Source organism: Globicephala melas, chromosome 14 (genome assembly GCF_963455315.2).
Source record: "Globicephala melas chromosome 14, mGloMel1.2, whole genome shotgun sequence".
In the NCBI taxonomy this organism is placed as follows: domain Eukaryota; kingdom Metazoa; phylum Chordata; class Mammalia; order Artiodactyla; family Delphinidae; genus Globicephala; species Globicephala melas.
This window is the reverse complement of record NC_083327.1, coordinates 69,054,688-69,065,461: the sequence shown is the minus strand read 5'-3', so window position 1 is coordinate 69,065,461 and position 10,774 is coordinate 69,054,688.

The window sequence follows — 10,774 nt, the reverse complement described above, 5'->3', positions numbered from 1 at the left end:
TACCACCAAGTAATTAATAGCTTCTTCTATTTAATGTGCTGGAATCTTTAAAAAAAAAAAATAGAGCCACAGTTTTGGCCAGTGAATGTGCCATTCAAACTACAGTGATGACAAAAAAGGATTGCTTGTGCCCTGGTTCACTGGTAGCAGCAAATTATTGGGACATGCTTGAGCAGTTTTTAGTTTTATATTTATTTTTTCTTTTGTGATGTTGTATTAACTTTCTCTATACAAGTCTCCCAACTTCAGGGAGTACTAGTGTAAAACTAGATGCAAATTATTTGAGACATTTGAAATTACCAAAAAGATCTCTGGGTAGGTACCAGAAGAGAACTTCTACAGAAATTCAGTCTTATGCTTAAACTTTGAAGTACAATACACTTTACTTTTGTTCTAACCTACTAGCCAGTTTCCTTAACTCCTTACCTTTTTTTCCTTAGTTTCCAATAGCCAGATACTAATTAAGTTATAAAATATTTCTGTTGTTAGTGTGGTCAAATAGGTAACTTTTATCCTAACAAATACACGTGGCCACCATCACAATAGGGCATATCAAAACTGAACTTATCTGTTGCACAGAGACAGACTATTTATGGCAGAGTCACACCAGAAATTTTGGTTAAACTTAACCACTGTTTCCTGCACAACAAAATCGTAAGTAACACTTCTGAATTCCTATCAACTGTGCTTCCATTTAGACTGACAACAATAATTAATTTGTTCAAAAGTTATTGTCAAAACACTTCCTGGAAGCAATGGCCAGGGAATAGGGAATCACCAATTTTATGTAAGGACCATCTTCAGAATCACGGGAGAAGGTTAAAAGGTTATGCTCAGAAATTGAATCCAACAAAGAACAAGATGAAAGATATGCTATAAATTTCTTCTTAAAAAAATCTTATTTTAACAGGTATTTTATTAAAAGTATTGCTTATGAGAGAGCAGGATGTCATCTAAAATCTACATGCTAGGGGCTTCCCTGGTGGGGCAGTGGTTCAGAGTCCGCCTGCCGATGCAGGGGACACGGGTTCGTGCCCCAGTCCAGGAAGATCCCACATGCCGCGGAGCGGCTGGGCCCGTGAGCCATGGCCGCTGAGCCTGTGCGTCCGGAGCCTGTGCTCCACAACAGGAGAGGCCACAACAGTGAGAGGCCCCCGTACCAAAAATAAATAAATAAATAAATAAGTAAAATCTACATGCTAGGACTTTCATCTAAAATGCAATGGATATAAGGAAAACTAAACTTGACTAGTATTTGAAAGTTGACTGTCATTAGGTAACATTAGACTAGAAAAGTCTTTTGCTAGAATGATGAAAAGAAGGGAAATGGCTTTTTACAAAATTAGTAAATATTTGCTTAGCATCATTCAGTAAAGACTATGAATCATTTAAGCACCAGTAACATGGTGCCCAGTACATAAGGTCAAATTAATTTTACTATCTTTAATGGTCACATAAGAATTCCTCTTAGGGAGGAAATGATCCTCAAAACACTACCTTATATTCTGTTAAGAAAGATGAGAACTTAGCAGAGGGCATAAATCTCAGCAAAGGACATTATAATTGATGTGGCAGAGAGCTATTTTGCCTGAGAAAAGAGTAATTTGTGGGGTTTGTGCCTAAAAGGAAATGGGAAAGACAAATAAAGAGGAATGAGAAGGAAACAGGAAGAGAGGAGTAATGAAATCTCCAGAAATGGGGTAAGTTTACATTATCCTTATTTTCCCCAATGTTATTATGTGAACCTCTTTTCTCACTCATTTCCAAAAACCACTAGTAAAATCTCCCAGGATCATGATCGTGCTCACTTTGTTTGAGAGTATGTGTGTGTGCACGTGCACCCGTGTACAACCTGAAGAGAATGAATGTCATATCTTGGCTGTCACGATGCATAACCAAGGTTACTGATGCAAAGGAAAGAGACAGAGAAACAGAGAGAGGGAGAAGGAGGAAGTGAGGAAGGGAAGGAGGGAAGAAAGAAGAAAGAAAGAAAGAAAGGAAGGAAGGAAGGAAGGAAGGAAGGAAGGAAGGAAGGAAGGATGGAAGGATGGAAGGAAGGAAAGAAAGAAAGAAAGAAAGAAAGGGAAAAAAGGGAGAGAGAGAGAGAGGGAGGGAGGAGACATGGAAGGAGGGAGGGAGGAAGAGAGGAAAGAAGGAGGGAAGAAAGAAGAAAGAAAGAAAGAAAGAAAGAAAGAAAGAAAGAAAGAAAGAAAGAAAGAAAGAAAGAAGGAAGGAAGGAAGGAAAGAAAGAAAGAAAGAAAGAAAGAAAGAAAGAAAGAAGGAAAGAAAGAAGGAAAGAAAGAAAGAGAAAAAAAGGGAGAGAGAGAGAGAGGGAGGGAGGAGACACGGAAGGAGGGAGGGAGGAAGAGAGGAAAGAAGGAGGAAGTATTCCCTTGAAAGTAGAGAAAGGAATTCAGGAAAATCTTGGCGTGCAACTTCCATAGGCCGAGAAATTGGGGAGGGTTCTGGACTAATGTTATTTAGATCTCAACATACAGGTGGCTCCAGCTGATTCCTTACTGGCACTAGGAAGAGATGCTCTTTGTGAGGTTGAGGTACTTTCTAAAACTCCTCTAGGGCCTTATTACTATTCAATCTTTTTATTCTGATAGACCCTACGCTGCCTCCCTGAGTTGATCTTTGACAACTGTGCAAAGTTAGCCATACCAATAGCAGGAAGGATAACAACCGTGTTTCCATTACACAGCAGGAATTGGGATGCAATGTTAGGACTTGGATGGGATGCACCAGGGACTCTCCTCCCCTAATAAGGGATGGCTCAGTGCACAGAATTCCACCTGAAAGTGCCCTGGCTATCCTGCATCATGTTGCCACTCTTCTTCTTTAGTGGGGTCAGACCCTAAAACCAATGCCATTTGATCAGAGCCATGATTTAGTATCTTGACAATTCCATACTCCAGGGTTTTCTACAATGGAGAGGTCCTTCAAAACTGTTTTGGTCCAACCTCCAGATTAAGACTCTTGGTAATGCACCAACCTAACCCACACCTGGACAGCTTTTTTTTGCGGGGGGACCCTGTGTGTTGGATCATCCAGCTGTGATTGCTGGGGTCAGCCTTAGCAGCCTGTTGTGTTTCTCCCCACCAGTGCCCTTTGCCTTTGAGCTGAGTATTCCAGAGCCCAACTAACCATACGATGTAACATCTTTTCTATTATATTTCTGGGAGGAAACTGCAGCTCAGAGCTGTTAAGATGTTGCTCAAGGTCATATAACTAAACTAGGTTCTCAGAAACAGTTTTGTCTAAATCTAGACCATCTGTTCTCTCCACGTTACCACCCAGCCTCCCATTATTTATATTCTGAATCTCTCCAAGAATGATTTAAAGCTTTAAAATTAATAACTGAATTCTGGTTTATAAATCAGCCTCCTGTGCATTTGGGTAGCACGAATAAATTCCAGTGAAATTTAACCTAATGATAAACTGGTCCTCAGTATTGTAGATCCAGAAACTGGACCGACGGTGAGTTTACCAAAGTGAAGACCCCCCATAAGGTGACCTGAAACAAATGCTCTGATCTTCTGCAAGTATTAGAACTACAATGGGAATAGTTTGGCTTCCATGAGTCTCCATGTAACCATAGACACTCTGGATAATGCCACTTAAGAGACTATTATACACTGAGACTAGAGATCAGTTGCAATTATCGTCACCTCTCAATAAGTAGCCTTAACAGCAAATTGAGTTCAACGATTAAACCTTATCTGTAAGCTCAGAATAGCTGCACTGGGGAGTAGAATGAGTCAGTGCTTCCAATACATTCTCGCCTTATCTTGCCACATTGCAGCACCACCCAGCTGCTGGCACAGAGATTCCCTCCATAATTCTCAGCTCTTTCAGCTGTATCTTAATTTTGGAAGCACGATGGGTATTTGATGTGCTTCACTAACACATTTGGACCCACTTCTTTTCAAAGTGATTCTTACTGGATCTCCTTTGAATAGAACTTTGAAGTTTTCTTCCTTCTTAGTGGGCCCATCTCATTGGCTATCTACCTAAAGAGCCAGCAGTCTGACTAATATTACAAATGCTTTTAACATTATGTTAACTCATTTACTATCCAAGCCTCAAAAGCCAATTTTTCAACCTCTAAAAAGAAACGAAGTTTTTCTCAGAATGACAGGGCATTTCTTTTCTTGGTCTGTTCTTTAGCACCACATTGGTTAGGAACAAAATTTCTGGGTTCACAGCTGAGTACAAATGCCAGCACCAGCCCCAGTTATGTGGTCTCGGGCACGTGCCTTAATCTGCCTAAACCTCAGTTTCTGTTTCTGTCAAATAAGACTAACTAACTACCTTTATATACATTGAAAAATGTATATAAGGCACTTAGATGGGACATAATTAGCACACATTAAGTCTTGCTTTATCTTCCTTCCCTTGCCCAACTCAGCTACAGCTCCCTCTGCACTTCTGTGGGTAGGGACTGCTCAATGTCTCCTGAACATAACCAATATTCCCAACTGCCTCCATACCTCACCCTATCGGTCAACCTTCCTTTTCCTTCAAGCTCAACTCAAATGTTAACCCATCTATAATTCTCTGCCTAGTATTCCCATTTGAGGGAGCTCTGTGATTTTTCTAAACAACTCTCTACTCTTGTACAGTTTATTAGACACTTCTGGAATTCTCCAAAAGTTTCATACTTCTTTGGAAATGCTAAGGAGTCCTATTTTAGCCAAAGGTAGTGCCACACGGGAAACGGCCTATTAGGAACCCAACACCCCTCCAAACTTAGGAATTGACTGACGCTTGAACATGTGAAAAAGACTTTGAAGTCTGCCAGACCTGGGTTTGAGTCTCATCTCTGGAATTTAACAATTACTTGGCCACGGGCAATCACTTTACCTTTATGGGAATTGTTTTCCTCTAATAACACTACTAATACCCACTTCTGAGGTTTTGTTCTGAAGATTTGAGGTAATATATGAAAACCCAGAGCCCAGCCAAAAAGGATCTGCTAAGTAAACAGCAAATATAATTATTATTTAGTCAACTGGCAAAACTATTGGCTCTAGTGGTCAATTAGTCAAGCCTGGATCATACCGAAGCCTCATAGGAGTTCACTGAGTTTTTCTAGGGTATAGGAGAGCTGTGTCAGTCAAAGAGTTCAGTTCAGCTATGGCTCAGTGCAAACTCAAGTGATTCCTTGCTTTGAGAGGCCCAGTCAGATTCCTCCTGAAGAATATGAATCATTTTCATGAGTATATTAAACAACAAAGGAAGTCATTTTGACTCAGTGTTACATCCATGTTTCCCTTTGAGAAAGTAGACACTGGAAAACACACTGAGCCTACAGCTTTTAGTGCAGGTATCAGTATTACATCTCCATGTGTAACTAAGAAATATGAGGCCCAGGCATAGATGTGTGCTTGTCCAACATTTCAAACTTATCTAATAATAGAACTAGGTCTGAAACTAGGTTTTCTGACTCCTAAATCAGCATTCCCTATATGAGGTACATGAAAGGGCCTAGCATATCACTAGCATACTCAATAAGTATTCATTTTATTTTCCTTTGTTCTTCTTTTCACCTATTCCAAGTTAAACCTCTATTAATTACAACTGCTCCAAGCTTGTTTCAGTTGGGAAGTTGCTTTTGTTTTGAACAGGAAGAGAAGGAGTCTAAAATGATGGCAATGAAATCCTTTTTCCCATGGTGAAGTTGTATATTGTTCATGCCATGGAATCAATTTGGCTAAAGAATTCAAACTTTAAAGGAAAATCTCCTCTTCACAGTGGGTAAGAAACAAGCATTTCTTTTCTCAGTATGAAGAAAACTGAAGTGCAGATAGATGACAGTTCTGTCTAAAAGATATCAAGACCTGTTTCATTTTGCATCTGGATGTTTTTGACAGTATAGAGAGTCAAAGCAAATTTCTGCAAGTCTTAGAAAATCAGTGTAGAGGAATAAAATCGAAATTTTCTAGGCCTCTCTTTTATCATCACTTTACACATTTGGCAGCAATGCTTCTGTATTCCTCATTGTTTCTAAATATATCTATAGTTTTTCTCAAAATCACAGTTGCTTTTGAAAATGTTTATCATGCTTAAAGTAAATGAATTACTTCACAACCCATTGACTGACAAATTAATTCTTTTTGGAGACAAAGTAAACAATCATGTTAGATTAAAATTCCTCATTGATGAACATTCCAGGATGCCATTTACCAAATATTCATATGTTTGTTTAAAAAAAAAGATAATATTTGATAAATTGGTGTTTATGCAATTTTTTGATGAATTAGCATTTTAAGTAGGCATAACTCAGACATATATTTAAAAGCCTTCAGGAGGGGTAACCTGATCTATGTGTTTCTTAGGAAAAAGAAAACCTTTTTCTTTAGTGTTTTATAGGTCAAGATAAAGAGTATCTGAAGGAATACAATCTTTATACTAGACACAGAGGGGCCGCAGCCATTCCACCACTCAGGAAAACATTCTCTCACTTTTTCTTCAAAATTTACACCAAAGGAAAGCAGAAGTCACCATATAAATAGTTGGATTATTTTCCAGATCTATAAAGATCCAAAACCTAATTAGGTTAAAATTTTGTATACAGGTATAATGTCTTCAGTATGAGACAGGCAGTCAATAAGAGCAGTCCATTAATTGCAAGGAAGAGAACCTGTAACAGACACTTTGTTGCCTATTAACTATCCATTTCCCTTTATTCTACACCATCAGAATCCCAGTTGCTTCTGTGATATCAATGTTTCCTCATTAAAAAAAAAAAAACATTTCCCAGCCTCCCTTGCAGGTATGTATGGCCAGTGACATTCTCCTGGCTAATGAAATGTAAGCAGAAGTCATTATGTGTGGCCTCTCAAAAGGCTCTTTAAAAGCACGTTGACGAAGACCTTTGACTCTGCCCTTTCCATTCTTCCCTCATGGAGCACTGATGTGATGCTAGAGGCATTGCAGCCATGGGTCAACCCTTAGGAGACATGCATGAAGAATCTGAACACAGGCTGAGTGGAAAGAGAAAAAGCCAGGGCCTCAGGCGGCATCATGGAACCATTTTATCAGTCTGGGAGTTCCAACTTCATGCATTCCTTACTCTAGGGGACAAAAAAAAACAAAAACAATTTAAAGAGCTCTAACCGGATAATTCATAATATAGTGAGTTTTCTGTTATGTGCATCAAGTATTTCTTTTTCTCTTAAATATCAGGCTTATTTATCCTTTGAAAAGGAAATTTTTAAATTAACATTTTTTCTTCCTTGTGGAGTCATTTTGTGGTAGAATGGACATTTTATCAGCAGCATAAGGATTTCTATATTGATCATGCTCACCCTGGAAATGTCCACAACTCCAATTATACAGAATGGATTAAAGCATCAAGGAAGATAGGAGGACATATTTTATATGGACCCAAAGCACTCTCTCTTTACTATTTGTACTGCTACTACCACTACTTCTACTCTACTACTATTACTATTAATAATGCATAGAAACACTGAAATGGGAAGAGTAAAAGTTCTCTTTGCAGATATGAATGACTAAAGCAGCTTTTCCCAACTTAATATTTTATTAATTATGAAAATTTTTTAAGAAGCCACTTTTAAATTAAGACATAATTTTCAATAAAATGCACATCTCAAAATTTCAATTCAATGACTTTCATCAAATTTTTTTTTTTTTTTTTTTTTTTCGGTACGCGGGCCTCTCACTGTTGTGGCCTCTCTCGTTGCGGAGCACAGGCTCCGGACGCGCAGGCTCAGTGGCCATGGCTCACGGGCCCAGCCGCTCCAAGGTATATGGGATCTTCCCGGACCGGAGCACGAACCCGTGTCCCCTGCATCGGCAGGTGGACTCTCAACCACTGCGCCACCAGGGAAGCCTGACTTTCATCAATTTTTATCACCCATTTATTGTCAGTCTTTTTAATTTTAGCAATATTAGTGCTATATCATTATGGCTGAAAACTGTTTAATAACTAATGATGTTGAAAATATTTTCATTTGTGTATTTTTGGTGAAGTGTTTGTTTCAACCCTTATTTTTTACTTGGTTATTTACTTTCTTATTGAGTAGTAAGAATTCTTTACATATTCTGAATGCAAAGCTTTCACGTAATATGAGCTTTATAAATATTTTCTCCCAGTCTCTGGTTTTTCTTTTCATTGCTGTAACAGTGTCTTTTGAAGAGTCAAACTTCAAAAATCAGTCTGAAATCAATTTTGTGTTAATTTTTGTAGATGTGAGGTAAGAGCTAAGAACTGAGGTTTAATTTCTTTCCCTTTATTCCTTATTAATTTTTATATATAGTTGTCTGATTGTTTCCACATCATTTGTTGTTATTCATGAACCAAGAAGAGAAATAATGAAGAATACTTGGGAAGAAAGGGACTAGAGGGTGAGGACACACCAATATAAAATTTACATGATTTTGATTTGTTGGAATGTTAAATAGAGCAACCTATAAAACTCAGATGAGCGTAAAAAAACAAAACCCCAAAACCCCAAAAACCTAAATAAGGCCAATCCACAAAGGAATACAAACATTAATACAAAGTGTCAAAAACTAAGAAAATCTAAGATAGAAATTTTTGAGTTTAGGTTTTCCTGACTTTTACCTCCATGTCTAAGCAACCCAATGTGAATTATAATTTTAAGAAATGCCCCCAGTTTGGACAGTAAATTAATAACTTGAAGAAGAGTATAATTAAATACCACTTCTTTTTCTTTGGTTCAGATTAATTTAAGTTTCATGTGGGCTTGGATTAATTTTACACGGCTTCAGTTAAATGAGTATACTGATTCAATGAAGAAATTTTACCTTGTTCAGTATTTTTAATGTTTTAACTAATCTAGTTGCTGTATTTCTTGCCCGTAAAGCGCTCCACCAGATGGCAGTAACTGTACCACCTATTCTTTTAAAAATGGAAACAACCTGCTGAATTAAACCAAATTTATCTTCAAGTATTTGGTAGAGTTCAATTTTCATTGGCGGGAGGAAAAATTTGCAGAAAAAAGTAGGTTGAATTTTTGTATGTTAAATTAGAGGTATTGTCACAAGGCCAGTGACAATGAAAAATTAAGAAGAAGAATCAAAATGAAAAACACTGACCTTTGTAAAAAATGTATAAATTGAGCCAGTAAAAGTGAAAAGGCCAAATCGGCCACATATTGAATACATTTCAGTGAAGTTTTGGTTTTTTATACTTGGTAAATTATGGTGTCTTTGAATTAATTTCATAGATTTCACTTGTAAATATTTTTGTTTGACCATAATCCAACTAAAGTACTTCAAATAGATAACAGAAATCACTGAGTTCTCCAAAAATCAATGTAATTAACATTTATCTTCAATCTCTTTAAATTTACTGAAACCAATCAAGAGAATTAAACTTTAGTTCTATCCAGTATTACAGCAGGACATAGAAGAGCTTTCTTTGACTAAACTTAATCTGGGTCAACAGATTGCAGGACTGGCAAAATGAACCAGTATATACAATCATAGATTGAATTAACAGAAGAACAGCGTTCAGAACAAAGGAGAGGTAGTCTAGTCTACTTACATTGGTTAAAACATAACCTGAGGCATTGGGCTTTGGGGCTGTGTCTTTAAGGTAAATTGAAAAAGTAAAGAGTATCTAAAGAACATGGACCAAAATCTGAGTAAACTGAGTAACAGGGAATGCTAAATCTATGGAAGGAAATAGAATGCCATATCTGCAACTATGTAAAGGACTGTTATGTGGAAACGAAACAAGACTTTTTGGGTGATGTCAGCAGACAGCTGGAAATTGCAGTGAGAAATCTTACAAGAAAGGAAAATCTCCATAGGACAGAAGGAAGAAGAAAATATGGGATTGAAGAAAATATGGGATTAAGACGGGATGAGAAAGAGGACTGTTGTTAGACCCAGAAATTCACCCTAATGGACAATGGCTCTAACACTGAGACAATGATGGAATTTAAGATCTTGGGTTCCAAAAAGGCAGGCAGTTGGAACAGAAACCCCTGCAAAAAGGAGAAACCTGAAAGGGTGTACCCTTGATACAAAGGTGGCTGCAGAAAACTCTGCTTACCAATTCAGAGAGAAGTTTGTCTGTACTATGGTGGAAGGAAACTCTTCCAGAGCCCAGGTTTCCCAGGTTTCCCACTGTAAGAGAGACTTTTCTGCTAACTGACATTTCCCAGAAATTGGATTTACTGCCTCAGGGGCTGGTGAGCTCCGAGCCATTCGTACCATGGAAATAATCAAGCAAACGCTGACTATGGCAGAATCCTGAAGCTCTGCCCAGCATCTGGCAAAGGGGCTCTTTAGGTGAGATCCTTGAAACACACTCATAAATACAAGTTTTAGCTTTTGTGAAATGACACATCCCATAAGATACAGACGTATTCCAAATTATACTGAACCTATACCATTGCCAGAGTCAAAGCCTAGCTTCTAAGAAAAGGAAACAAAGCCTTGAGTCAACTTTCTGGAACATCTGACTGTTTCCTATTCTGAGCCACAGATATTGAAGGAGGAGATACACGGCTTTCAGGAGACTCATCTGCTTTTAACTAAAAGCATTTTGAAGTTATGTCAAACAATGTTTCCTCTTCAGCTATATTTAATTAATTTAAACATACTTATGAAAATAATAATCACAAGAGCTACCAGATATTGTGTCAGAACTCAGTACGTGCCATGAAACAAAGCAGGCACTGTGCTTTTTCTCCAGTTTATCCTCAGAAAAACATCATGAGGAAGGTCTTATGAAGGAGATGAAGAAATCAAAATTTAGGAAGGTTGG